At 44.5% G+C, this 24,122-nt stretch overlaps 1 protein-coding gene across 3 annotated transcripts in view; it reads right to left on the bottom strand.

Annotated features, from left to right (window-relative positions):
- The window catches only part of LOC148878242 (OTU-like cysteine protease family protein), a 47,985-nt gene that overhangs the window by 22,126 nt on the left and 1,737 nt on the right, over positions 1 to 24,122 (bottom strand). The gene's annotated exons all lie outside the window — the stretch shown is intronic.

Here is a 24,122-nt window from a genome sequence, read left to right on the forward strand (position 1 = left end):
GAACACAAGTTGCTGAAAGGAGGGACAGATTCTAACAGATACCGCCGCCACTCTCTTAATATTTATAGGTTTATGTTTAGTACATGATGAAAGGACACATCTGCACTTGGTACTTACATAATAAAGAAAGTAAATAAAACTGAAATAAATAACAACTAAATTAGCAAACTAACACTACTATAACTGAAACAAATACTGCTGTCCTACGAACACAGTGGGGACCACTGTAGTGGGGCCCACATCAGTGTTCTCTACACTCCCCCTCAAGTTGGGAGTAGATATCTATCATGCCCAACTTGGATAGGTCTGTCTCTAACTTCTTCCTTGGTACAACCTTGGTGAGGATATCCGCGAGCTGCATATTGGATGTGATGTACGGAAGACACTTCTTGTGATATAACTCTTTCTCGCACAAAATGTCGATCAACTTCGATATGTTTAGTTCTGCCATGTTGCACTAGGTTGTGGGCTATATTAATAGTTGTCTGATTATCACAATACAACATTAAAGGCTTTTCATAGTCAATACCCAACTCTTCAAGTAGTGACCTCAGCCATAAGATTTCAGCCACTCCATTAGCCATTGACTTATATTCCGCTTCAGCACTGGAGCGGGAAACAACACTCTGCTTCTTACTCCTCCAAGAGACAAGGTTACCTCCCACAAGGGCACAATATCCAGAGGTAGACCTTCTGTCATCAACACCTCCAGCCCAATCGGCATCTCTATAGACTTCCACCCTCATGTGATTATTGTTCTTGAGTAAAATACCTCTACCCGGGCATCTCTTCAAATATGCTAATATTCGTTCTGCCACAAGAAGATGAGAAGTTCTAGGGGAGTGCATGTACTGGCTGACAACACTAACTACATAGCTGATATCCGGCCAAGTGAGACAGAGATATAGAAGCTTTCCAACCAACCGTTGGAACATAACTTTGTCCTCAAGAGGGTCCCCACCCTCTGCACTAATCTTGTGATTTTGTTCGATGGGTGTATCGGCCGGCTTAACACCCAGCTTTCCAGTTTCCACCAACAAATCTAGAACATATTTTCTCTGAGAGATAAAAATCCCCTGCTTGGATCTAACAACCTCAATACCCAAAAAATACCATAGTGCACCAAGATCTTTTACCTCAAACTCTTGATGAAGGAGCTGCTTGAGAGACTCAATCTCATGACTGTCATTTCCTGTCACCACAATATCATCTACATATACTGCTAGCAGTGTCAGAGAAGACTCCATCCTTTTGATGAATAGTGTATGATCTGACTGGGCCTGTACATAACCAAACCTTCGAAGGGCTAATCTAAACCTATCAAACCAAGCTCTAGGTGACTGCTTCAAACCATACAATGCCTTGTCAGTCGGCAAACCTTCTTACATGTCTCTGTGTCATAGAATCCAGGAGGCAACTGCATGTAAACCTCTTCTTGTAAACCTCCATTCAGAAAGGCGTTTTTAACATCCATCTGAAACAGGGGCCAAGAATGATTTGCTGCAAGGGATAACAAAACTCGAATGGTGGTCATCTTGGCTACTGAGGCAAAGGTCTCCAAGTAGTCTATACCATAAGTCTAAGTGAATCCCTTTGCAACCAGTCGGGCTTTGTACCTTTCAATAGAGCCATCGGAATTATGCTTCACAGTGAATACTCATCTGCATCCCACCGGTTTCTTTCCTTTTGGTGGGTCAACCAGTGTCCAGGTATTATTCTTCAACAGGGCATCCATTTCGACTTGCATTGCATCTTTCCATTCTGGAACCGATAAGGCTTCTTGCACTGTTCTTGGAATAGGGACATCGGCAATGGAAGTGAGATAGGACCGGTAAGATGGTGATAGACGATCATAGGATAGGAACTGTGAGATGTTGTGAGCTGTAGAAGTGGTGCAATGTCGTTTTCCTTTGCGAATGGCAATAGGGAGATCAAGGTCATCCACAGGAGGGGAAGTGGCAACAGCAAGAGGTATCTCAGTAGGCTCTGGATCTGGAGCCGCAGAAGGAACTGGATCTGGCCGGGACTGCCGAAGACTAGGATCAACCTGCCTGCATCACCTGTGATAGACTCTCAACTCCGGCTCCCTCTGACCACCCTCACCACTACAACTTTCATTACCTAGTGGAATAGGTAAAGGAACAGCCCCACTTCCACTCTCACTGCTCAAAACAGCCCCACTTCAACTCTCACTGCTCTCCCCCTGAGGAAAGAAACTCAAAGCAGCCCACTTCCACTCTCACTACTCTCCCCCTGAGGAAAGAAACTCAAAACAGCCCTAACAACCCCACTTTTACTGCTCTCCCCCTTTAGGAGAAACCCTAGGATAATAGGGTGTCTCCTCAAAGAAGGTGACATCCATAGAGACAAACCGTTTCCCTGAAACCGGATCATAGCAGCAATAACCCTTTTGAGTTTGTGCATAACCAAGGAAAATGCATTTGGAGGCCTTAGGGTCAAACTTGGAATGATGAGGCCCAAGAAGCTGGACGAAACAGGTACAACCAAAGGCTTTAAAGGGAACAATGAACAACTCCTTGTCTGGGTAAAGAAGGGAAAAGGGGGTTCTCACATCAAGGACCCGGGAAGGAACTCGATTAATGAGATAAACTGCCGTGAGGATAGCATCACCCCAGAAGCGAATAGGTACATTGGAGGTAAACATAATGCTTCAAGCCACCTCCAAGATATGTCTATTCTTCCTTTCGGCAACGCCGTTCTGCTGTGGTGTATAAGGGCAAGTGCTCTGGTGAATAACTCCATGGCTACGAAGGTAGGAGGTCAATGGTTGAGCAAAGTATTCCTTTGCATTATCAGATCTGAGGACTTTGATTTTAGTTCCAAACTGAGTGAGAATCATCTGATGGAAGTTTTGGGTCAGAGCAGGAACCTCATCCCGAGAACGCATAAGATATACCCAAGAAAACTGGGTATGGTCATCAACAAACAGTAGAAAATATCTGTACCCACCCATAGAAGAGATACGATATGGCCCCCAAACATCAGTATGCACAATATCAAAAGGGAAATTACTCCTTTTATTACTTAAAGAATAAGAGGTTCTACAATGTTTGGCAAGCTCACAACTCTCACACCTCAACTCTGATAGCTCAACAGACTCAAATAAAGCAGGAAACAGACTCTTCAAAGACTTAAAAGACAAATGACCTAATCGGTTATGCTTTGGCATAACCGAACTCACAAACTGGGAAACAAAAGACTTCTTATCTATTGACTCTTCCCGTCGGGTACTCTCTCCAAGCAGATAGATCCCATTCGTCTCACGGCCAATTCCAATCACCTTCCTCATCTCCAAATACTGAAAAACACATCGGTCAAGGAAAAAGGTTACTGAACAGTTCATGTGTTTGGTAATACTACTAACTGAAAGGAGGTTGGTATCAAGCTTAGGAACATGCAAAACAGAAGATAAAGAGATAGTGTCCGATAACTTGATGTCCCCCTTGCCCGAAATGGGAACAAGAGAGCCATCAGCAATGGATACTCTATCTCGGCCAGAGGACAAGTGATAAGAAGTAAACAAAGATGGCAAGCTAGTCATATGGTCAGATGCACCTGAATCTATTACCCAGCAGTGATCAATATTACCTGGAGCTGAAGCATGGTAAGCTGAGGCCCGAGTACCTGAATGTGCAAATGCAGATGCAGCAGGAGCTGATGGGGACTGGGATGGCTGAGCTGAACTTCCAACTTCCTTTTCCAATTGTATGAGGGCAGCCCGAACAGCAGCTAAAGTCTCCAGGAATGTACCTGATGAGGATGTTGAATCAGTGTTCACTGCCATATGAGCATTACCCTTCTTATTTCTCAGTTTTGCTGGGACAAAATAAGGATGTAGCTTCAAACAAGTATCTTTTGTGTGCTTGGGTTTCTTGCAATGTTCACATACCAAATCCCGTTTATCTTCCTTCTTCCGGTCCCTTTCTGAGTCACCCCCTGGCTTGGGTTTAATAGCTGTCAAGGCTGGGAAAGAAGGCTGAGGCTGCATCATAACTTTCCTCCTGGTCTCTTCACTATGCACCAAGGAGTATGCTTCAGAAAGGGTCACACTATCTCTTGTCAATATCTGTTGTCGCACAATGTCATATTCTGAATTCAAACCAGCCAGAAACTCAAATACCCTATTCGTCTCAACTTGTTTTCTGTGAATCTGTGCATCTTTGGGACTCTCCCACTCAAGGGTCTCCAGATGGTCAATCTCATGCCACAAGGATTTCAAGGTAGAGAAGTAGACAGAAACTGGCTTCTCTCCTTATTTATGGTTGTTCACCTCACACTTCAGTTCATAGGCTCTGGCAACATTAAGAGGTTGGGAATAGGTTTCTTTCACAACATCCCATATTTCTTTGGTTGTCTTTGCCCACAAGTAATTTCGGCTGATATGTGGCTGCATGGAATTACACAGCTATGCCATAACTAAATAGTTCTCTTGAACCCACTTGGTGCATATTGGGTCCTCCTTGGAAGGTTCTTTCACATCTCCCAAGAGGTAACCCAGTTTTCCCCTTCCTCCAATAGCCATCATGGCTGATTGTGCCCACTCCAAATAATTTGACCCATCAAATCTCATAGTTGTAATCTGAAACCCGGTTTCAGATACATTACCATAATTGTGGTTTCCAAAACTACTATCTCCCTGACCCTTGAACTCCATCTTTGATCAAGATTCAGTGGCTACAAACTGTTAGAGCAATTATACCAGAAAACAAAGTCAAGGAAGTAAGTATGAAAGCTGATCCGAAACTGATCTGATCTGAAACTGATATGATCCGATCAGAAATACCAACACAAAACCGATGTGATCTGAAACTGGTCTGATCCGATCAGGAATACCAACACAAAACTGATCTGAAATCAATCGCCTATCCATCTGAGATGCTGTTCTCTGAAACCACTACTGTGGGGCCCACTACTGTGAGAGCAAAAATAGGGTTTCAACTGTAGGTTTGAAGAAAATTAGTGATCTGAAATCATTAAAGTGCTCAGCTGCACTCTCCAAGCAGTCCGCACCAGTGGGACTTGTCGTAGGACACTATGAAACCCTAAAAACTAATCCACTTTGAAGAGGAGGGTTCGGCCCAACAATCAAACCCTAGACACAAACTTAATCACAGTTCGGCAAGCCAAACCCTAGAGCAAACTTGAACACAGTTCGGCCTCTCTTTCTAGATAGGTCCAACCTATCTCGGCTGATTGCAATCTCTAAAAATCAGTAAAGAAACAAACTTACTTACTGATTACCTACCTTCGGTGTACTGTCTTCTAGGGTTACCTGAACCCTAACCTTCGTTGCCTCTTCCTGATTACCAACTCTCAGCAGGATGCGACAAGTCTTCAACTGCTGCGAACCTCTCCTAGTAATCTCCAAGATTCAGCCGCCGAAAAACTCCTTCAAGGCTTCCAACACTAGCTAGTTCTCATGTGATCAGCTGGACTAGATACACATGAGAAGCCCTAGATAGGCTCTGATACCAAGTAGAAGATCAAGACTGTAATCAGTCTTGAATCCTAAAAGGTTTTACGTTTGTAAGACAAAAAGGAAGATGAGAGAAAAGGGAGAGAATAGAAGAGAAGCAAGAGAACACAAGTTGATGAAATGAGGGACAGATTCTAACAGATTTGCCGCCGCCACTCTCTTAATATTTATAGGTTTATGTTTAGTACATGATGAAAGGACACATCTGCCCTTGGTACTTACATAATAAAGAAAGTAAATAAAACTGAAATAAATAACAACTGAATTAGCAAACTGACACTACTATAACTGAAACAAATACTATTGTCCTACGAACACGGTTGGGACCACTGCAGTGGGGCCCACATCAGTGTTCTCTACAAAGACAAAATTATGTTCCAGTAATTGGTAGGAAAGCTCCTATATCTCTACCTCACTCAATCGGATATTACTTATGATGTTATTGTTGTCAGCTAGTACATGCATTCCCCTAGAACCACACATCTTCTTGCGACAAAAAGAATCTTAGCCTACTTGAAGAGATGCCCAGGCAGGGGTATACTATTCAATAACAACAATCACATGAAGGTCTATACAGATGTTGATTGAGTTGGGAGAAGGTCTACCTCAGGATATTGAGCCTTTGTGGGAGGAAACCTTGTCTCCTGAAGAAGTAAGAAACAAAGTGTTGTATCCCGGTCAAGTGCTGAAGCAGAATATAGGTCCATGGCCAATGGAGTGGCTGAAATCCTATGGCTAAGATCTCTACTCGAGGAGTTGGGTATTGAGTATGAGAAGCCCTTGATGTTGTATTGTGATAATCAAGCCGCCATTAATATAGCACATAATCCAGTACAGCATGACAGAACCAAACGCATTGAAGTTAACCGCCACTTTGTACGAGAGAGGGTCTAATCTCAAGAAGTATGCCTCCCTTACATCACATCCAGTATGCAACTAGTAGACATCCTCACTAAAATTGTATCAAGAAAGAAGCTAGAAGCAGATCTATCCAAGTTGGGAATGATGAACATATACTCCCAACTTGAGGGGGAGTGTAGAGAACATTGATGTGGGCCCCACAGCTGTGGTCCCACTCTGTCCCTAGGGTAGAATGTATCTAGTCACAGCTGTGGTCAATTTGTTATTCTGTTATTCCTAGTTGTTATTTAATTTTTCAGTTTTATGTTGTTATGTGTTAGCAGTTATGATGTAAACACCAAGGGCAGATATGTCGCATAACATATAAATATTAAATTAAAGTGGTGGCGGCAGAATATTGAGATTCTGTTCTTCTCCTCAAAACCTATGTTCTACTGCTCTCTCACCACTCTTTCTTCTACTTCTTCACTTTCTCTTCTCATTGAACCTAAAATTTCTTAGTGATCAAGACTGATAGCAGTCTTGAACACCTACAAAAAACAAAAACTAACTGTTAAGGAACCAAACGGGCAGAAGCTGCAGGTGCCACATCAGCCTAGTGAGTCAGTTCCAAAGACAGTTGGGGTTAATTGAACAAGCTGCCAAGTTGTTATAATATGGTTGTAAGTCAGTTATGATGGTATCTGAACCAATATATAAATGACATTGTATCTACATAAAGGAACTCTAAAAAAAAAAGTCTTACATTCATTCTTCCCTCTTTTCTTCTTCTAATTCTAACTCGGGAGGTCATCCTCCCTCGAAGAGGATCTATGTTGTGCAGCTACCCAACATCTTGGTATCAAAGCCTGCAATTGAATCCAAATGCCAAGTACACGACTGGAAACCGTGGTAACCCAGTTGGAGAGAAACTCTGCTGGCAGAAGCCATGACAACAATCAAGAAGGGAACAGTTGCGATCAAGAAGGAGGAAAGCACAGCTAGGCAGCGAAAATATCAGTTAAGTTGGGCTTTCCAAAGTATTTAGGTGAGGACCCCATACCTTGGACATTTAGGGAAGAAAGATACTTTGAATACCATGATACGCCTAACCACTAGAGGGCTCCCATCACTTCATTCCATCTGGAAGAAGAAGCAATTTTGTGGTTCCAATGGTTCCACCACACCCATCCCCATGTTTCTTGGGCGGATTTCACAGAAGCTCTATGTATCCAATTCAAACCAACAAGGTTTGACGATTATGATGAAGCCTTGTGTAAACTTAAACAAACAGGGTCTATAAGGGATTATTAGTCTGAATTTGAAAGGTTATTGATGGTACTCCTAGCTAAAAGTGGTTGCGCTCCTAGTTGGCGACAGACGAGAGGTACCTGTGAGGAAGAAGATGAAGGAACCCGGGGGGCTCACCCGGCGGGAACACTCCGATGGTTAAGTTAGTAACCGGATTGAAAGCTGGGAGACAGAGAGAGAGAGAGTTGTAGAGAAATTAAAGAGAAAGAGTGATGATCACGCAATACCTTCGCCCTTGGGGGTCGGGGTCCTTATATACTAGTATCCTGACATGGCAAGTGCAACCGCCTCCGAATCTCTGCTGCGACGATCTGCTGTCAAATAACGGCTTGGAATGGCTGGCCATTATTTGTCAAAGCTGAGCTGGCAGGCAAAGGTGATCGCTGCAGAGTATGGTCCTGCCAGACAAGAAACAACCTCCAGGGTAAGTAAGCAAAACGCCGCCAGGCGAGAGACGTGGGCGCAGTCTCCAGGTTTGGCAGGTACGGTTGTCAGGCAGAAAACCCCCTGCGATATGCTGAGCTGCTCTGCAGCGAGCTACCTTACACTGAGGTGCTTCTACCCGAGGCAGGTCTCCAAGGTAGCCTACTTAGGTTTGGACAGGAGCAAGCTTATTCTAGTTAGGGAGCTGACGAGCTTAACCCGAAGTGTCCAATTCGGGATGCTCCCTACTTGGGAGGGTCTTAGCTCGGGGTGCTCCCTATTTAGGAGAGTCTTAGCCCGGGGTAACGGAGTATTATCTTGTAGAGAGCTGCCATTTGCGGTGAGCTGTCAGGCTGGGTTATAGCGAGCTCATTACACTGAGTTGTGGCAAGCTCATTATGCTGAGTTGTCACTTATGTTGAGTCACGTCCACGTGTCCCCTTATTATGAGGTCGGGCCAAATCACCCTCTATCAATTGCCCCCACTCCCTGGGCCAAGAGTCTTGACCTAGTACGAGGAGTTCACGGCGTGACGGGTGGATTTGGCTCGAGGTTCAGGCCGTCCAGTCAGACAGTTCGTCGGTTGGACCAGTTCAGTTGCTCGGCTCAACCAAGTATAACCTAGGTCGCATGCAGTTTACGTGCGGACATCACGCAATCTATAGACGCTGTGGATGCCAAAAAACGCGTTAAACTGATTTCAACCTCGAGGGTTGTGCAACCGGTTTTCTCAGGAACCGTCAGATCTCCTTGATCTCGACCGTTGATCCCCTAACCTTGCGGCTATAAATAGGGGGGGACCTGAGTCATTTTCTCCGCCATAAGTTCACTAGTATTCGCCTTGAGGTCGCGGTTGAAGTTCTCAGCTCGGGTTTTCTAGTTCGTCAGTCTTTTAGTTTGGTCTCTTGGTGAATCTCCCTAGCTTCTCTTTTCAGTTCGCTTCAGTTCAATAGCTATGTCAGACCGTAGTTTCGATAGCCTTCTAGATGAGCCTGAGGTGGGTACCTCGGCTCAAGTGGGCCTTTCCGAGGTGCAATCCTCTTATGAGGCGCGGGAGGCCTCAGATAACCCGGCATCCACCTCTTCTCGAGGTCGGGTGCCGGACAAGTTCGGTCCCTCAACCATGACCGTAGATAGACTTAGGGCCCTGATAAGTACAACCTCCCGAGGGAGTATACCTATAGCCTTCACGCGGGCAACTTCCCTTGGGAACACGATCATGATGAGATTGTGATCTTCGGAGAACAGCTCGCGGCTGGACTCCGTCTTCCTCTACACCCCCTAATCATAGAAGTCTTGGAGCACTTTGATGTCACCATAGACCAACTTCACCCGAACTACATCCAAAATGTGGTCGGGACAATTTCCCTTTGCTTTGACTACACCCTGCCCCTCGACCTCGACATTTTCTCATCTATTTTGTCAATAAAGAAGAATGCTTCTTGTGTCCTTCTCGAGTATAGGCGGACCTATTACCTGTCCCCTCGCCCGGGCTACAAACTGTTACACGGCCTCCCTAGTAAAATCCCGGCCTGGAAGCGGGATTATTTTGTAGTCAGCAATCCCGCGGGGTGGCCCTTCCAACTCATTGGAGGGCGGCCATTCAGGACTCCAACATTAGGTTGGACCTAAAAACAAGGGAGACAATCCAATCTTGGATGGAGGTCAGCCTCGACTACAAGGATTACATCACCGAGGACAAGCTCGTACAGGCCAGCCTGAATCCTGGTAGGTCGCCTTGGTTTAGAGTTAGTATTTTACCTCAGTAGTTGGTATTTCTTCTTGGTAGTATCGCTAATGTCGAGCTTTATTGTAGGCCCCATGTAGCAGCTCAGCGTGGACAGGCTCTTCGGAAAGATGAAGGGAAGGAAGAAGCAGGCTACTAAAAGAGCTCGCGTCGAATCCCCACGGCCCCCTACTCCCGAGCCCAAACAACCTCCAAGCGCTCCTCAAGTGATCGATGAAAGAATGGTAGGATCCATCTAATGGACGCCAAGAAGGGTGCGGAATCGAGGGCGAATTTCAAGAAAAAATTTCCTACCTTCTTCCAACTGGGAATCATGTTCCCTATATTTAGAATACATTATTCAATGATCCTACTTGAAGCATAAACAAACTAGATCTGAACCAAAAGAAAACAGGAAAGATTATACCTGATCCGGAGAAATAATACCTCCCAAAGTTGGTGTTCACGCCCAAAGAAGTAACCAAGATTCGCTCCTGCTGAAGATGACACAGCTATGGATGGAACGGAACCAACAGGTGCGTCCTACACACTGGATTCTTCACAAAAACCCTCTGGAAACCTTGAACACCGAATCCTTTTGTCTTTCTTGCAAGACTATTGTCAAGAACTGATTTCTTGACTTCCTATTGCTGCAAAGATCCAATCTTCCAACAGGGAGTGGCGGCGGCTGGAGGAGGAGAAGTCCAGGGACGAAGAGGGCAGAACTGTCTCTTCTCTCTGGAGTCTGTGAGAGATCTGATCTCAGATTGCAGGATGTGTTTCTTGCTTCCTCAAACCCCTTAGTTCGAAATATGATATTTTTGCTAGGGTTTTCTCCTCTTTCTTCTTGATTAAAAAACCTCCCAATATTTTGGGAGTTATCCCAATCCAAATCAATATTTGGATAGGGCTTAATCTTAATCCTATCTGCAGATTAAGTTAGTTAACTCATGATCTCATCAGGAGGTTACCAGATTCAAATCTAATTTGAATTTGGTCTCTTGGAATGGATAAGGTCAAAGACCCAATCCTTTTACTAACATTAATCTCAGATTCGCCCCATGAACTGGTGATCATATCAGCCCAGTTCGAAATGGGCTTTTGGCCCATTAAGTGTTCAGTGTTTAACCAATTTCCAATCTGCTGCCCAATTGGGCTTCTTTGTATGGCGTGGGACCCAAGCATTGATCTACACACCAGCCACATGGGTTCGGCCCAGCCTTTATTACAAGGCCCTGCCAAATTCACTAAAAGACTCAGTGACCCCCTTGAGCCCATCACATGGACCCTATGGGCCCAACACTTGCATTAAGTGGTCCCTGGGCCAAGCCATCTTATAAAAACCCAGGGATTGTGGGCAGGTGCAAGATTAGCCCATCAGGTATTATCCTAAATGCTCTTATACTTAACCTCTCAGCCCTTAATGATCAAGCACTACCCAACAAGAGAAGACCTCTCTCTCGACTGCAAGGAACAGTGCCGCACTCTCTACTCACATGGATCCCGGGAATTAAAACCTTTTGCAAATCTTTTGAAACCGTACATATACAGATATATATATATATATATATATATATCTTATTTTTGCAAAACAGAATTCCAACGATTAAAATCAACTACCGGCAGTTTGGTTTCCATCAGAGAGAGTGCATTACCGATCATTACCATTGTCCGACAAAGGGGTTGATCCTGTCACTATGACCACTCACTCAGATGAATCCTCAGACTGCCCCAACATGTCCAGGTTTTGACCCCCACTAAGGATCTCACTGATTGACACATCAAAGACAGCCCAATCCGACACCTAGTGATGTGTCATAATCGAGTCTAGGGGTCAGGTGTAACTTTCCAGTTTTGCCCATTTGTCTCTAAGGTCTAGGGAAATACTGGAAATCTGGTCCGGTTCAAGGGTTCAAGCAATCCCATACTGCATGTGCCTTGGGTCTTACCCTGATGGCCGAAACAAACCATCCCAACACTTGGTGGCACATCAGTATCAGCCTTGGTAGGATAAATCTCCCCAGACTTATCCAATGGTTATGAACATTTAAAACTAACACAAGTTTCTATAAGTGTCCAGTTTTAGGATCTTACACAAAATTATACCAAACAATATGAATCAAACATGCACTTTAATTTATTTCCACTAAATAACAAAAGTACATCAAATCTGATTGAAGTTAAGGGCATACAAGACTGTCTAACAATCGACCTGGTCGAGGAGCCGGAGAGGAGCCCTCATGCACCCGAGGTGCCCTCGGAGCCCGCTCCTTCTACAGCTGCAGTATCTTCGGGCAGCAAAGGGGCAGTTCGGAGTATTTTGACTCCGGAAAACAGCCTCCACAAAAGAAAGGGGGCGGTATATGCTGATGAAGTCACGATCTGGTCTGAGCTATCGACCGCCCAGCTCGGAGCTCGAGCCGCTACTCATTGCATGGTGGTAAGTCTTGTTCTGCCTTGATTTTTGGTTTTGTAGCCTTGTCGATACTAACTAGTATTCTCTTGGCAGGTGAACTCCGTCGTGCATGCCCTGACTCTCCAGTTCGAGATGCGCCTGAAGCGGGCCCTGGCTGCCGAGAGCTCGTCCCGCAAGGCTCACACCGAACTGAAGTTAGCTCACGGTCAGATCCACCGGCTAGAGAACGACACGATAGCTCAGAAAGAGTATATCAAGGTATTGACGTCGGAGAAGGAGGATTTGTTGCGCCGGGTGGAGATCCTCGAGGCCGATGTCAAGGAGTGGACCGAGATCCTCCTCAAGGCTATGGACGAGGCCAAGGTGAAGGCCGTTAAGGACTACAAGAGCTCGGAAGAGTTCGATGGGGTGTTGGTGGAGGCCTACCGCAAAGGCTTCAAGCTCATCAGGTGGTTGATCAAGTGCGAGTTCCCGCAACTCGACGTAAGCACCATCACAACTTCGCGAATCACCAAGGAGGTAGCCCTTCTAGCTGCTGAGGACCCGGACTCCGAGGAGGGTGATGATAACATTGGAGAGGCCAATGCCACCGATCAGGCTGGTACTTCCGCGGAGGCTTCGGGCAAGAGTAACGAGTCCCCTAAGTAGTCCGAGTGGTCTTTTGTATTTTGAGCCTACGAGCTCGACGTTTTTTGTTAATTTTCTGCCCTTGTAATGAACTACAAAATTTATGAAATACTCTTTTTGCAAAGTGTCGAGCAATTACCTCATTTTTTATCATAATTATGTAAGTTTCTCCGAACTGTTGAGTCATCGAGCTAGGTGACCAAGGTAGGGGTTTCTTAGCTGTTACCCCGAACTGCTACCCCGTACTTGGAGTAATTTGCCGAAGTGAGGGACATTGTAGGGTATACGCCCGACCTGTCTACACACAGGCTACATGTCGTAACAACCAGTATAGGTATTCATAACCGACTTGGGTGTGCCTTAGCACTTTGCCTATGCCAAAGAGGCGACTAGGTCTTTGATGGTGTCGAGGTCCTTTTTGTTAGCTCGGTATTTTAGCCCTTAGGTTGAGGGAGTGACTTATAGTCCACTCTCCTCTGGAGCTCGCTCATGCCAAAGAGGCGACTAGGTCTTATATGGTGTCGAGGTTCTTTTATTAGCTCGGCGCTTTGGCCCTTAGGCTCGAGGAGCAACTTGTGGTCCATCCTCTTTTGGAGTTCACCCATGCCGAGGAGGCGACTGGGTCTTATAGTGTCGAGGTTTAGCTCGACACTTTGTCCCTTAGGCTCGAAGAGCGACTTGTGGTCCACTCAGCTCGGTAATTACAGGTAATATTGCCTTAAGTTGACAATATTCCATGCTCGAGGTATCTGCTTCCCTTCTAGGGTTTCGAGCTCATACGTTCCTTCCTCGAGTACCCGCTTTACTCAGTAGGGCCCTTCCCAATTTGGCTCGAGCTTACCAACACCGGGTTCAGGTACCATGACTTTACGAAGAACCAAGTCTTCGACACGGAGGTTCCACTTCTTGACCCTGGCATTATAGTACCGAACTACTCTCAGTTGGTAGGCCACGGTCCTAATGTATGCGAGGTCCCGTACCTCATCAAGTAGGTCGAGGTTGGTGTGTAGTTCATCCTTGTTTGCTTCGTCATCGTATGCTTCCAAGCGTAGCGTAGGGACCTCAATCTCGACTGGGATCACTGCCTCCGTGCTGTAACTAAGGTTGAAAGGGGTCTCGCTGGTTGCGATCTTCACCGTGGTTCGATAAGCCCATAGTACGTTGGGCAGCTCGTCTACCCACAGTCCCTTAGCTCGGGCTAGACATGCCTTCAGTCCGCGGAGAATGGCTCTGTTTGTGACCTCCGCTTGACCGTTCGCTTGAGGGTGCGCCACTGAGGTGAAATTTTGTTGTAATCCCATGTCTTTGCACCAGTTCTGGAACTTAATGTCCTCGAATTGTTTGTCGTTATCAGAGATGAGCACGGGGTAGTCCGAAACGGAAAACTATATTCTTCCAAAAGAAATTCTACACACTTCGCGTCGTGGTCATTGCAAGAGGTTCGGCCTCCACCTACTTAGTGAAATAATCGACTGCTACCACTAAGAACATCCTCTGTCCTGTCGCTGGTGGAAACAGTCCGAGTATATCGATCCCCCACTGTGCAAAGAGCCATGGGCTGGTAAGGTACTTTAGGTCGGCAGCGGGCTGGTGGTGGATGATGGCATGCTTCTGACACTTGTCACACCTTCTCACGAACTCAATCGCATCTGCCTTCATCGTTGGCCATTAATATCCCTGTCGTAGTTCCTTCTAGGCGAGAGCCCTGCCCCCAATGTGTCTGCCGCACAAACCCTCATGAGTGTCGCTGGCCTCTGTGTTGTCAAGCACAGCTCTCGCAAGGAGTGGCTCGGACTGCTGGCGATGACTGTGGATTGAGGGACCTTGTCTAGAGTCTGCGGCCAGGCCCTCAAACCGGCTTTCTACGAGCAGGATCTCAAACTCTGAAAGCCGAGGTGATGCGGGTCCGTTAGGCTGAGAATCTCCTGACCCGACCACGCGTAGCGAGGTGGGAGTAACTGGTTTCTCCTTCCTGCTACGGGACGAGACCTGGCTCCTAAGAGGATTCCAGGTCTGGGAGGTCTCTCCCCGATGAGAGGGGTGTTCGTTCCGACGGCAAGGCTTAGCTTGCTGTGTGGCCAGATGCCGAGGTGGAACAGACTATTGGTTCAGAGGCAATAGTGGGAACTGCTATTGATAAACATGGTGCAGTGCTTGTTGCTGATACAGTTGGAGTTGTTGAACTTGCTGCATTTGAGCTTGTATGGCTCGCATGCAGTGCACCAGATCTTCGAGTTGGTTCTGTTCGGCTACCGAGGGAACAGACGGTTAGGCGAAGGTTGTACCTACCGTGGAGGGGAGCGGAGAACTCACTGGTGTCGTGATCTGAGGCACATTCAGAGTCGGGACCCCATCAACAGAGAGAGGTACGGTGAACTGACCGACGCACACCGTCGGGATCTGTGGTAGCTCCCCGGAAGTATTCATATCCGCGCTGCGTCCGGCGTTGCTGGAGAAAGCCATGAAAACTTAACTGAAAGTGCTTGGTAGAAAGAGGCTTTTTGAAGCGTTTCCCACAGACGGCGCCAATTGATGGTGCGCGATCTGGTCACTCCTAGCTGGAAGTGGTTTCGCTCCTAGCTAGCAACGGACGAGAGGTACCTGTGTGGAAGAAGATGAAGGAACCCGGGGGGCTCACCCGGCGGGAACACTCCGATGGTTAAGTTAGTAACCGGATTGAAAGATGGGAGAGAGAGAGAGAGAGAGTTGCAGAGAAATTAAAGAGCTAGAGTGATGATCACGCAATACCTTCGCCCCTGGGGGTCGGGGTCCTTATATACTAGTATCCTGACATGGCAGGTGCAACCGCCTCCGAATCTCTACTGCCGCGATCTGCTGTCAAATAACGGCTTGGAGTGGTTGGCCGTTATTTGTCAAAGCTGAGCTAGCGGGCAAAGGTGATCGTTGCAGAGTACGGTCCTGCCAGACAAGAAACAACCTCCAGGGTTGGCAGGCACAACGCCGCCAGGCGAGAGACGTGGGCGTAGTCTCCAGGTTTGGCAAGTACGGTTGTCAGGCAAAAAACCCCCTGCGATACGCCGAGTTTCTCTGCAGCGAGCTACCTTACACCGAGCTGCTGGTGATGCGCCGTGGTGCTTCTACCCGAGGCAAGTCTTCGAGGTAGCCTACTTAGGTTTGGACAGGAGCGAGCTTATTCTAGTTAGGGAGCTGACGAGCTTAACTCAAAGTGTCTTCAGTTCGGGATGCTCCCTACTTGGGAGGGTCTTAGCTCGAGGTGCTCCCTATATAGGAGAGTCTTAGCCCGGGGTAACGGAGTATTATCTTGTAGCGAGCTGTCAGGCTGGGTTATAGCGAGCTCGTTACGCTAAGTTGTAGCGAGCTCATTATGCTGAGTTGTCACTTATGTCGAGTCACGTCCACGTGTCCCCTTATTATGAGGTCAGGCCAAATCACCCTCCATCAGTTGTCAACTAGGGTTCAAGATTTGCTTGAAAAGGCATTGTTCAACCCACTTCATCGGCGGCTTGAAGGATGAAATACGAATAGAAGCTAAAACACTTCAACCCACTTCAATGCTCACAGAGATCATCCTGGCACGTCTGCAAGAAGAGAGACTCAATCACCTTATGAGACGAAGTTGGCCGAGTCAGTTCGGCCCTAGCCATAGTGGTCCACCTTACTCCCTAGACCACCAATGCAACCAGTTGGACCACCCCTTCGGTCCGGCCAGGCGCCTACAAGAACCCAGCCCAACCCACAAACAAAAGGCCCACAATCCAAGTCCACCACAATGGTGCCAGCTCTAGTACCCCTAAGAAAGCTGTCATGGGCCAAGATGCAAGCCCAGAGTGGCCATGGTCTCTGCTATAATTGCAACGATAAATTCAATTCAATCCATAAATGCAAGAACCAGCAAATATTTCTACCACAAACAAAGGAATTGGACTCTAATTGTGAAGTCCATATGTGTCAAATGGCATAATGGGTGAGGGGGAGCATGGGCCTAAATATGTGTTGAGTTGGGCCTAGTTGTTTTTATTCTTATTTTACGTTATTTAGTTAGGAGGTTGTTGGGCTTTAGGCCCATTACTTTATGTTTTTAAATTGTGACTGTTCAGCTACATTAGTAGCTGCCCTACTAAGGGCATCCTTGTAATATCTCATCCTTTAAGTATAAATTATAATGAGGAGTTGGCAGCTAGGGTTTATCTAAGAATCCTGGTTCACTTCCTACTCTTTTCTCCTACTCTTTTCTCCTACTCTTTTCTCCTCTTTTCTTCTCTACTGCTGAAATCCTCGTCTTCCTCCTCTTTCCCTTCATAAGAAATTCAACTAAATCTGCAATCAGTGATTTCTACTATATGGGCTAGACCAACTGGAAATTTCCTTGCATGCTTTAGCAGGATTAACATCTTCCTAGACAATGAGGGTGGTTGAATCTCTATTAGGCCGGGTTATTTCAGGCTTGATTGGCAGTGGGTCATCATTAAACTTTGTGACTCATGTGGTTGCTAAACAATTAGGCCTGACCATTGAACAAGTGACACCATTTAAGATTCATTTGGCTTATGGTAACCATATCATCTGTGTTGGTATTTGCAAAAACCTTCCTCTCAAGTTGCAAGGGAACATATTCAGGGCGGACTTCTACCAAATGGAATTTAGTGGGGCCGATATTGTATTGGGTGTTCAGTGGTTGCAACTAATGTTCAGAGAACCAGACCAAGCATAGAACCAGAAAAGGGAGAGGTTCATGGGTTATAGGTTCAACTGCAATCAAACCAGAGGTTGAACTCAAGGTTCAAAATATCAACACAACCGATACACCGGTAGGGCGTCTCGGCCTGTATCGAGGCTCATTTCTCCTTTTTTTAGTTTTTTTTAAACCTGGTTCAGAGGGGTCAGTTTAAGGCCTGTCTACCCCCTGAACCGGGTTAAACCCCAAAACACCCCCTGTAGGGGCATATCGGGAAGCCCCTGATATGATATGTATCGGCCGATACGGCCCAATACGTATCGAAATTTCGAACCTTGAACTGTGATGGCATAACATATATATATATACATATATATACATATATATACATATATATATACATATATATACATATATATATATATATATATACATACATATATATATATATATATATATATATACAGATGGTTTGTTTGTTAATTGTATAAAACCTGGACCGATTCGCTGATTTTTCGGTTAAACCAGCCGGTCATCCGATTTTGACCAGTTTTTGTAAGTTCCAATTTTTGGGGTGTTACCGAACTAGTTAGGGGTCCAGGTCATGGTTCAACTGGTCTGACCTGCCGGTCCAGTCTGATTTTCTTAACACTAGTTGCAACAGTTGGGGCTAGTTGTCTGTGATTGGTCTTGGTTGACAATGGACTTCTCCTTTAATGGGAGAATTTTTCACTTAGAAGGATTGACTACAGTTTCACCCCAACCTGAGGAGCTGAGGGCCATCATCAAAACATGCTACAGTGAGGGGCAACCTCTCCTATTCAGAATTGGGTTAGACCCTAGCCCGGTTTTGACAGCCCCCAGTGAGGCATTCATTTCAACAGAAGACCAGCAAGACCTCCAGAAGCTTCTCCACAACTATTTCAACATCTGTACAAGAATTATTAGAAAAGAAGTGTATACAACCCAATTCAAGCCCATATTTAGCACCAATCCTTTTAGTCAATAAAAAGATGGGACTTAGAGGTTTTGCAAAGATTACCAGGCCTTAAACCAAATTATAGTGAAGACCAGTTTCCCATCCCACTTATTGATGAGTTACTAGATGACTTACACACAGCCACAAAATTCTTTAAGCTTGACCTCAAGTTGGGATACCACCAAAAACGGATGCACCCAGCTGATGTACCAAAAACTACATTCCATACTCACAACGGCCATTATGAATTTCTCATCATGCCATTTGGATTGACGAACGCACCAGCAACATTTCAGGCCATCATGAACGAGGTATTCCATCCCTATTTGCATCATTTTATTTTAGACTTCTTTGATGATACTTTGGTGTATAGTGTTGATTAGGATTCCCATCTACACCATTTAACTATTACCTTGGATCTTTTGAGATAGAATCAATTGTTTGTGAAGGCCTCCAAGTGTATTATTGGACATGCGCAGGTCCAATATCTAGGCCATGTAGTCAAAGGTGGGACGGTCATGGCCAACCCTGAGAAAATTGCATGCATTCAGGGATGGGCCCCACTGACATCACTCATCAGTTAAGGCTCTGCAGGCCTTCTTGGGCCTCACAAGCTACAATAGGCATTTCATACCACACTATGCAATGCTGATCGTCTCACTCACTCAATTGTTGCGCAAAGATGCATTCCAGTGGAACAAGCAGGCCCATCAAGCTTTTGCCACTTTAAAGCAAGTTATCTCTACACTGCCCATTCTCTTGTTACCTAATTTCTCTAAACAATTTACACTTGAATGTGATGCATCTGGGACAAGTCTAGGGGCTTTGTTAATGCAAGACGGGCAACCACTAGCTTATTTCAGCAAGGTGCTCTCACTGCAACCTCAAGCTAAGTCCGCCTATGAGAAGGAACTCATGACAGTTATCCTTGCAGTCCAGAAGCATCGGGCCTATCTATTAGGCCACCGGTACATAATTAGAACAGATCACAAAACCCTAAAGTTCTTACTTGATCAGAAATTTCATACACCTGAACAGCAGCATTGGGCCCATAAACTCATGGGCTATGATTATGTCATCGAGTATAAACCAGGAACAACTAATCATGTTGCTGATGCACTGCAGTGGCTCCCAGAATTGGCCCAACTTATGGTGTCCAGGCCCAGTTACCCACTATTGAAAGTTGAAAGTTGAAACTACTCAAGTCTGAGGCCCAACCACTACTCCAGGTTATTCAGTTTGTGATTCAACACTTTTCTACAAAGGTTGATTGGTTATTCCAGCCACTTCAGTCCATTCAGGCATCTTCAAAACATACAAGTGCTTGGAAGCCCATTATTACTGGGGAAGAAGATGATCAGGGACTATGTGACTTCATATGATGTCTGTCAACAGCAGATATATGAAGCCCAACATCCAGCAGGCCTCTTATAGCAATTGCGGATCCCAGACCAAATGTGGGACAACAGACAAGGTCTAATGGACTTCATCATGGGGTTACTAGTCTCAAAGGGCAAGCCAGTTCTATTTGTTGTTGTTGACTACCTCTCAAAATACAGTCATTTATACCTGTAGCCCATCCTTACATAGCTGCCATGGTGGCAGAAACGTTTATCAGAGACATTACATGGTTACATGGGACACCAAAAGCAATTGTATCAGATTGAGACCCCTCCTTAGCAATTTTTGGAGAGAATATTTTAAGCTATAGGGCATCAAGCACAAAAATTCTACCAGCTATCATCCTCAGTTTGATGGACAAACTGAGGTTTTTAACACTTAGCAGATGTAACGAAACCTATTTGTGATGTTGTGGGGGACAGACCAAAGCAATGGGTACAATGGCTGTCATGGGCGGAGTTCTGGTACAACTTTGCCTTCCACGTGTCAGCCAGTATAACACTATTCAAAGCATTATATGGCAGAGATCCACCATCCATCCTCCCCTACAAGAAGGGATCCTCCACCAATGCAACAGTTGATGAGTGTCTTTCCTCACATGATGAAATCCTTCAAGAGCTTAAGACACATCTGGCACATGTGCAGGAGTAGATGAAGCGCCATTATGATGCAAAGCACCAACCCATGGAGTTCCAAGTAGGGAGTTTATTTACCTCGAGCTCCGGCAATACAGACAAACTTCGGTGGCTTCCCATGCCTGCAATAACTCTCCCGTTGGTTCCATGGAAAGTTATCCAGCACATAGGATCACTAGCCTACAAGTGAGAACTGCCGATGACCTCCAAGCTTCACCTGGTTTTTCATATCCCATTCCTAAAGAAGGCAGTCAACCCAAATACTACTGTATGCTCTACATTACCAGACTTCACAAAGGATGGTTCCAATTTACAGCCCAAAGAGGCACTAGTGCACTGGGAAGGCTTTCCAGTTGAAGAAGCACCATGAGAGCCTTGCACTGAGTTAGCCCACCATTTCCCACATCTTGACCTCTAGAACAATGGCCATTTTGAGGAGGGGGGAGATGTTAGGGAAGCAAATTAGCAGAAGCTGCAGGTATATTCTAGAACAAGTAAGGAGGCCATGTCAGCCTAGTAAGTCAGTTTCAAAGACAGATGGGGTTAGCTGAACATGTTGCCAAGTTGTTATAATTTGGTTGGAAGTCAGTTACGATGGTAGCTGAACCAATATAAAATGACATTGTATCTACATAAGGGAACTTTGAATAAAGTCTTACCGTCATTCTTCCTTTTATCTTCTTCTAATTCTAACTCAGGAGGTCATCTTCCCCTTGAAGAGGATCTGTGTTGAGCTTGAGCAGCTACCCAACAAACTCATTCGATTCTGCTGTTCTGGACATATTTACATTTAGAGATAAACTCCACAAAGATTATAACTAAAACTGCATGTGACTCCTAAATCCTAAAATCTCCAACAAATAGAAACTTCTAACATAGGAACCAGAATATAGAAATTCTACAAAATAGTAATTCCCTAATACTTTCCTATTCTACTAATTGCAGACCTTCTAAAAATATCACACTCCCCAAAGAAAATATTAGTTGGTTTGAAAACATAAAAATAGAAACCAGAAACTGCTGCCAGCTTCCAAATCAAGCTGCGTCCATTGATTCCTCCTCACATGTTTTAGTAACTTTGACATGATCAAACCTCTCCAAAAAGTTATTTGCATCTTCTCTTGTTTTAGAAGGCTGTACTGCATCACTAAGTCACCCCCCCCCCGATCAGCAAAGCAACCCCCAATTCTCCAACAAAAATTTCCAAACATACATATGAGCTTGACAATATTTCACCTTCCTTGGTTCTAAGGTCCCCCTACTCTGCACATTGTACTTGATCAGCCAATGCGCAATGAAAAAATTTGCATGGTATTACCAATGCTGTCCTTTTCCAACCCTCCCTCGCGGACACCATTAAGAGGAGATCAAAGACTTTCAGTACCAGCAGCATTCTTACTAGCCCTATTTCCATCTCCACCTATTCACCACTGCTAAGATGCACAAGAATATCAGTACTATCATTTTGAGGGCCTCCCTCACACCTCACTTTACTCTTACTAGGTAAGAATCCTGCTCCTTATCTGCCTCCCCATGAATCTCTTCTTGGAATTGAACCAGATCGCTTATCAGACTTACCATTCTCCACAATCTCATCAGCAATCATACTTGTAAAAGATGATGCAGTATATGACTTCATTGCATGTCTTTCCCATTAATCTTCCAGCTTCCAGCCAGCTCACCACCAACCATCTTCGATGACAATCCATTATGGTAAGTACCTTTCTCTGCCAGCTAATAACCGTCAATACCAGCAGAGGACTGCCTCTTAGAACTCTGATTCCCCTTTACCTATCTCTTTTCATCTGGAATATGGATGGATTTCTCCTAATTGTGGGTAGCAGGTAAGCACCTACACCCACTCTGTTAGTCTGTTCTCTTCTCACGATTGATCCAGAAGACAAGGATCAATCACAACTACCAACTACCCTACCTTTACTCAGGTCTGTGCCACACATACTATGACTTATGCTTTTGGGTGTCTATTTGATTTGTATAAATATTTGGGATTTTCAGCAGTCAGCACCCATTTGAGGTTTTGGTTTAACACTAAGAGCCTTCTAATCGTCAATAAGGATTCGTAAGTAAGACCTTACTATTATCAATTTAGTTCCTTAAACTATAGTCCTTCATTGCATAGTTCTACACTTATTATCAATTTAGTTCCTTTTTTAATTAAGGAACAATGAAATCTCATGAGGTTTATGCCTCACGCATTAGAAGATCCTAGTGTTTTCTCCAACAAAAAGATCCTAGATCCTAGTGCTCTATCCCATGCTTCTGTGTATTAAAACATTTGGAAGTTCTCAATAAAGAAAGGAATTCTTTAGCACATGTCAAGGTGTTCTGAGCCCAAACTTATTCCATGAGTACAGAGTGAAGAGAAAAATTCAAGGACTCCATTACCACCTATTATCCTTGTTTATAAAAAGGCCATTATCCAACATTGGTCCCAGCTATCTGGGGTCTTGGGAGGGGTAGAACGGGTACAGTCATAATCCTTGGCATTTTCTCACACAAAGTGGCCACCCTCAGACTTAAACCAACAATCTCATGCTTGCCGGCATAAGATTTTACCAACACACCAAGTAATGGCCCCAATTCCTATCTCAATAAAGAAATGGCTTTTCAGCACATGGCAAGGTGTTTTGAGCCCAGACTTATTCCAAGAATATAGAGAGAAGAGAAAAATCTGAGGACTCCATTTAAGCCCCAAATTAGCTTGCCATACAGAAGTTTCCTGGATTATTTAGAGTTCTTTGCTAAATGATCCAACTAGCAAATCAACTCCCATAACAACAATGACACAATGATGATAATGAGACTACAAGTAATAATGACAACAATGACACAATGAAGAAGAATAACAATACTTAAGACTTTATAAAATCATGAATAATCAATATGATAGAATGGAAATTTGCTGCATAAAAAGAAAATTTTAAATAAATAAATAAAGGTTTCCATGCTATATTTCTGTGTCAATTGATATTAATATAATGTCAGTAGAGTAATATATGCTGCAAATTTATGGAAACAACACCAGTGATTCGGTAGATAAACAACATAAAATGTTACCATATAAAGTCAACATAGATACAGTGATAACAAATGCCAAACAACCATATGCTCCCATACTAATTTCAAAGTATGGGAGCATAAAAAGAAAATTTTATGACACAACAAAGAAGAACAACAATACTTAAGACTTTATAAAATCATGAATAATCAATATGATAGAATGGAAATTTGCTGCATAAAAAGAAATTTTTAAATAAATAAATAAAGGTTTCCATGCTATATTTCTGTGTCAATTGATATTAATATAATGTCAGTAGAGTAATATATGCTGCAAATTTATGGAAACAACATCAGTAATTCAGTAGATAAACAACATAAAATGTTACCATATAAAGTCAACATAGATACAGTGATAACAAATGCCAAACAACCATATGCTCCCATACTAATTTCAAAGTATGGGAGCATAAAAAGAAAATTTTATGACACAACAAAGAAGAACAACAATGCTCAACAAGACTTTATGAAATCATGAATAATCAATATGATAGGATGGAAAATTGCTGCATAAAAAGAAAATTTTAAATAA

This window comes from Nelumbo lutea, chromosome 1 (genome assembly GCF_056320005.1).
Source record: "Nelumbo lutea isolate HS-2025 chromosome 1, American lotus-T2T, whole genome shotgun sequence".
Classification (NCBI taxonomy): Eukaryota; Viridiplantae; Streptophyta; class Magnoliopsida; order Proteales; family Nelumbonaceae; genus Nelumbo; species Nelumbo lutea.